The following is a 6,156-nucleotide window of genomic DNA, read 5'->3' on the forward strand; positions in this document are numbered from 1 at the left end:
CAAAAACATAATCCACCATGATCAAGTGGGTTTCATACCAGGGATGCAGGGATGGTTTAACATACACAAGTCAGTAAATGTGATATACCACATAAACAGAATTAAAAACAAAAATCACATGATCATCTCAATAGATGCAGAAAAAGCATTCGACAAAATCCAGCATTGCTTTATGATTAAAACTCTCAGCAAAATCATCATACAAGGGACTTACCTTAATGTAATAAAAGTCATCTATGACAAACCCACAGCCAACATAATACTGAATGGGGAAAAGTTGGAAACATTCCCTCTGAGAACTAGAACAAAACAAGGATGCCCACTCTTGCCACTCCTCTTCAACATAGTACTGGAAGTCCTAGCCAAGGCAACCAGACAAGAGAAAGAAATAAAAAGGCATCCAAATCAGTAAAGGGAAGTCAAAATGTCACTGTTTGCTGATGATATGATTGTTGACCTTGAAAACCCTAAGGACTCCTCCAGAAAGCTCCTAGAACTTATACAAGAATTCAACAAAGTTTTCAGATACAAGATTAACATACACAAATCAGTAGCTCTTTTATACACCAACAGCAACCAAGCAGAGAATCAAATCAAGAACTCAACCCCTTTTACAATAGCTGCAAAAAAATAAAATACTTAGGAACTGACCTAACCAAGGAGTTGAAAGTCCTCTAAAGAAATCATAGATGACACAAACAAATGGAAACACATCCCATGCTCATGGATGGGTAGAATCAATATTGTGAAAATGACCGTATTGCCAAAAGCAATCTACAAATTTAATGCAATCCCCATCAAAGTACCACCATCATTCTTCACAGAATTACAAAAAACAATTCTAAAATTCATATGGAACAAAAAAGAACCTGCATAGCCAAAACAAGACTAAGCAAAATGAACAAATCTGGAGGCATCACACTACCTGATTTCAAACTATACTATAAGGTCATAGTCACCAAAATAGTGTGGTGGTGGTGGTGGTATAAAAATAGACACATAAGACCAATGGAACAGAATAGAGAACCCAAAAATAAGCTCAAATACTTATAGCCAACTGATCTTTGACAAAGAAAACAAGAACATAAAGTGGGGAAAGGATACCCTTTTCAAAAAATGGTGCTGGGATAATTGGCTAGCCACATGTAGGACAATGAAACTGAATCCTCATCTCCCAGCTTATACAAAAATCAACTCAAGAAGGATTAAGGACTTAAACCTAAGACCTGAAACTATAAAAATTCTAGAAGATAACATTGGAAAAACCCTTCTAGACATTGGCATAGGCAAGGATTTCATGACCAAGAACCCAAAAGCAGATGCAATAAAAACAAAGATAAATAGCTGGGACCTAATTAAACTAAAGAGCTTTTGCACAGCAAAAGGAAGAGTCAGCAGAGTAAACAGACAACCCACAGAGTGGGAGAAAATCTTCATAATCTATACATCTGACAAAGGACTAATATCCACAATCTACAAAGAGCTCAAACAAATCAGTAAGAAAAAAAAAACAATCCCATCAAAAAGTGGGCTAAGGACATGAATAGACAATTCTCAAAAGCAGATATATAAATGGCCAACAAACATATGAAAAAATGCTCAATATCACTAATGATCAGGGAAATGCAAATCAAAACCACAATGTGATAACACCTTACTCCTGCAAGAATTGCCATAATCAAAAAAAATCAAAAAACAGTAGATATGGGCGTGGATGCAGTGAACAGGGAACACTTCTACACTGCTAGTGGGAATGTAAACTAGTACAGCCACTATGGAAAACAGTATAGAGATTCCTTAAAGAACTAAAAATAAAACTACCATTTGATCCAGGAATCCTACTACTGGGTATCTACCCAGAGGAAAAGAAGCCATATTTGAAAAGAATACTTGCACATGCATGTTTATAGCAGCACAATTCACAATTGCAAAATCACAGAACCAACCCAAATGCCCATCAATCTATGAGCGCGGTGGCTCACGCCTATAATCCCAGCACTTTGGGAGGCCAAGGCAGGCGGATCACAAGGTCAGGAGATCTAGACCATCCTGGCTAACATAGTGAAACCCCATCTCTACTAAAAATACAAAAAATTAGCCAGGCATGGTGGTGGATGCCTGTAGTCCCAGCTACTCGGGAGGCTGAGGCAGGAGAATGGTGTGAACCTGGAAGGTGGAGCCTTCAGTGAGCCTAGATCACACCACTGCACTCCAGCCTGGGCAACAGAGTGAGACTCCGTCTCAAAAAAAAAAAAAAGGAAACTGTGGTGTGTATATATAAAATGGAATACTATGCAGCCATAAAAAGGGATGAATTAACAGCATTTGCAGTGACCTGGATGAGATTGGAGACTGTTGTTCTAAGAGAAGTAACTCAGGAATGGAAAATGAAACATTATATGTTCTCACTGATACGTGGGAGCTAAGCTGTGAGGACACAAAGGCATGAATGATACAATGTACTTTGGGGACTTGTGGGGAAGAGTGGGAGGAGGGCAAGGGATGAAAGACTACAAATATGGTGCAGTGTATACTGCTTGGGTGATGGGTACGCCAAAATCTCACAAATCACCACTAAGTAACTTACTCATGTAACCAAATACCACCTGTACCCCAAAAACTTATGGAAAAATAAAAAATTTTTTAAAATTTCATGTACCCCATAAATATATATACCTACTCTGTACCCACAAAAAATTAAAAATATTTTAAAAATCATGCATCAGTCCTGGAGCACATCTTCCTAGAAACATACTGGTTCTGTTGTGGCCAAATACCCCATGCATATTAGGTCTTCAGATTCATCCTTATTTCCAGCTACATATAGAAAATGATGTTTTCTATTACACTGATCAGAAACAAATTTCCAGTTATTATGTTCTCCAAAACCTCAGTATTCTCAACAGTAAAATAAGATAACAAATCTATCTTACAGGGTTGTTGCAGAGGTGGGTTCTGGTTATGGTTGATGTGTTCTGTAAACTTTTAATTACTACATAGTTGTTAGTTGTTAACTGTTTCAGATCTCTGGAGTTTAATGTACAGTTAATGATACATAGGACTAAATTGCAAAATGATTTTCATCTCATTTTCACTGCAACTCATAAAAAATAGTAAATGATTAAGACATTAACCTAAAGAAATATATGATTTTTTTAAGGTGTGCACTTTTTTTCAACTGGTCTCAAGTCAGTGTACAGGTAAGCCCCTGGCTGCCCTCCGCCCACTCCCAGAGACACCAAAAGCTTTCATATATCTCAAGTTGGGGGCCAAAAAAGGGGGAGCCATGAAGGCTGATCATTTAAAATAAAACAAAATTTAAAAAGTATTAAGGCAAAGATTTAAAAAATTGTGCTAGGCTGGGCGCAGTGGCTTACACTTATAATCCCAGCACTTCAGGAGGCCAAGGCAGGCGGATCACGAGGTCAGGAGATTGAGACCATCCTGGCTAACATGGTGAAACACTGTCTCTACTAAAAATACAAATAATAATAATAATAATAATAATAATAATTAGCCAGGCGTGGTGGTGGATGCCTGCAGTCCCAGCTACTCGGGAGGCTGAGGCAGGAGAATGGTGTGAACCCAGGAGGCGGAGCTTGCAGTGAGCCGAGATCACGCCACTGCACTCCAGCGTGGGCGACAGAAGAAGACTCTGTCTCAAAAAAAAAAATTGCATTACATAATTTACATGAAAGCAATGCTATCACCTCCCCTGTGTGGACTCAGGAGAGGACTGGGCCATTCTCCTTAGAGAGAAGTGGGGTGGCTTTTAGGAGGGCAAGGGGCTTCCTGTGACAATGCATCTCATGTTATTTGGAATTACTATTAAAAAAAGAACAAGAGCAATGTACAATCAAAGTCCTCGGCCACATTGTAGAACTTTGGAGGATGCTTGCTCAAACAGACTGCTGTCACCTTCACCGTTCCAGTTTTTAAATCTGAGTCAAGCCACAAAAAAAATAAAATAAAAATAAAATAATAAAATAAAAAATAAAGCCATGCCAATCTCATCTTGTTCTCTGCACCAGTTAGGTTTTATCAAGAAAGGGTGTAACGCAATTAACAGTCTGCCTAGAAGCATTTGGAGGATGGAGGGGCCGACTCTTCATACCCCTGCTTGCTGGTCCATATCTGATCTGCTGGAAAGTGGACAGCGAGGCCAGGATGGAGCCAATCCACACGGAGTATTTGAGCTCGGGAGGAGCAATAATCTTGATTTTCATTGTGCTGGACGCCAGGGCAGTGATCTCTTTCTGCATCCTGTCAGGGTTACCAGGGTTCATGGTAGTACCGTCAGACAGCACTGGGTTGGCATACAGGTCTTTGTGGATGTCCACGTCACATTTCATGATGGAGTCGAAGGCAGTTTCGTGAATGCCACAGGATTCCATGCCCAGGAAGGAAGGCTGGAAGAGCACCTTGGGGCAGAGGAAACGCTCGTTGCCGATGGTGATGACCTGGCAGTAGGGCAGCTCCTAGATCTTCTCCAGGGAGGAGCTGGAGGCTGCCGTGGCCATCTCCTGCTCAAAGTCCAGGGCGACGTAGCACAGCTTTTCTTTGATGTCATGCACAATCTCCTGCTCTGCCCTGGTGGTGAAGCTGTAGCCGCGCTGGGTGAGGATCTTCATGAGGTAGCCAGTCAGGTCCCAGCCGGCCAGGTCCAGATGCAGGATGGCATGGGGGAGGGCATGCCCCTTGTACATGGGCACAGTGTGGGTGACCCCATCCACGGAGTCCATCATGATGCTAGTGGTACGGCCAGAGGCGTACAGGGACCACAAGGCCTGGATGGCCACGTATATGGCTGGGGTGTTGAAGGTCTCAAACATGATCTGGGTCATCTTCTTGCAGTTGGCCTTGTGGTTCATGGGGGCCTCAGTCAGCTGCACGGGTGCTCCTCAGGAGCCACACCCAGCTCATTGTAGAGCCAGATCTTCTCCATGTCATCCCAGGTGGTGACGATGTGTGCTCGATGGGGTACTTCAGGGTCAGGATGCCTCTCTTGCTCTGGGCCTCGTCGCCCCACGTACAAGTCCTTCTGACCCATGCCCACCATCACACCCTGGTGCCTGGGGCGCTCCACGATGGAGGGGGAAGATGGCCCAGGGGGACATTATCACCTGCAAAGTCGGCCTTGCATATGCCTGAGCCGTTGTCAATGACAAGTGGGGCGATATCATCATCCATGGTGAGCTGGTGGCGGGTGTGGACAGGGCGGCGGAGCGGCAAGGGCAGGGTTCTGTGCTCGCGGGTCAGATGTGGTATTGGCCAGAAATATATGATATTTTAACAGACAAAATTGGTATTCTGATGAGCTGGATGAAAAATATTCATAAAATTGTACACATTTAATGTACCACCTACATAAATACAAACAGAAATTCTAACCCTTTCATTGTAAATAATGGAATAAAGTAAACTAGGCTGCTAGTGAGAATCTAAATGGATGTGCTTCTTCCGGTCGATAATACCGTGTGAATGAAAAAGGCATTAATTTCACTGTTATATATTTGGAATGATACTGTACAGGCATTGTTTTAGAAGAAATCTATGTTCTAAAACGATCAAAGCTAGATAAAATGCAGAAGAGTGCTGTTGTTCAGGACACTAAGTTTGATAATCAGTTCACCTGGAGGGAAAACATTCTAGTTTTCACATCTTTGCAATATTTTACATCTATGCTCAAGAGAAGCCTGAGTGAAGGAAAAGATATGAACATTTTAACAGCAAAACCCTTAAACTCATGGTAGAATAATAATGAGACTAGTTGGTTCAGAAGAAAATCAGAAGAAAAATTTGCAGTAAGGGTAAACAAAATGAATTCATATTTCACAAGAATATACTTATTTTAAGAGGAATAATACAGTTTGTAAGGAGAAAAATGTTAAAGGGAATACATATGTTTGTAAGGGGGTAAAAATATGTTGACAATGAAGTCAACTCTCTGGGTAACCTAAGCATTTGAGGACATCAGGGAATGCAATTCCTTAAAAGAAATTTTTGTTTAAGAAAGAGTTATCTATTAATGGAAGCTTTGTCTGAAAACATGGGGGCCAGGCATAGAGAAACAGAGAATGATTTTACTCTAGAAGAAAGCTGCAGATCTATGCACTGGTGATCTTTAACAAAGGATCTGTTTAGAAATGTAAATCT

The 6,156-nt window shown here is 41.3% G+C and overlaps 1 pseudogene; it reads right to left on the bottom strand.

The window, feature by feature from the left end:
• Window positions 1–4,074: 4,074 nt before the first annotated feature.
• On the bottom strand, window positions 4,075–5,201 carry LOC735625 (actin, cytoplasmic 1-like; annotated as a pseudogene).
• Window positions 5,202–6,156: the final 955 nt, after the last annotated feature.

Source organism: Pan troglodytes, chromosome 11 (genome assembly GCF_028858775.2).
Source record: "Pan troglodytes isolate AG18354 chromosome 11, NHGRI_mPanTro3-v2.0_pri, whole genome shotgun sequence".
Taxonomy (NCBI): domain Eukaryota; kingdom Metazoa; phylum Chordata; class Mammalia; order Primates; family Hominidae; genus Pan; species Pan troglodytes.